Source organism: Crocuta crocuta, unplaced genomic scaffold (genome assembly GCF_008692635.1).
Source record: "Crocuta crocuta isolate KB4526 unplaced genomic scaffold, BGI_CrCroc_1.0 scaffold7, whole genome shotgun sequence".
NCBI lineage: Eukaryota > Metazoa > Chordata > Mammalia > Carnivora > Hyaenidae > Crocuta > Crocuta crocuta.
The window spans coordinates 11,149,386-11,149,695 of NW_027531904.1; positions in this window are offsets into that span (position 1 = coordinate 11,149,386).

Genomic DNA, 310 nt, shown 5'->3' on the forward strand with positions numbered 1-310 from the left:
GGGGGGGGGAGGAGGGGGCTTGCCGGGGAGGAGGAGCGTCGTTGCGGCGCCCCCTCCTCCCACCGCCCCGTCTCCACCACCACCGCCGGTGCCGAGCCCCCTCCTCTAGGCCTTCAGGAGGAGCCCCCACAAGTTAACGCCAGCAAACGCTTGCCGACCAGCCGTGCCCCGGGCCAGGCCCCCGTCCGGCCGCTAGAGGCCGCCCTGGTGTTTTCAGCAGGGGCGCTGCCGGCCGCCGTGACGGAGGCGCGCACAGAACGTGCCACCGCTTGTCGTCGGGGTCCTCGGCCGGGCGAGGCGGGAGGGCCCC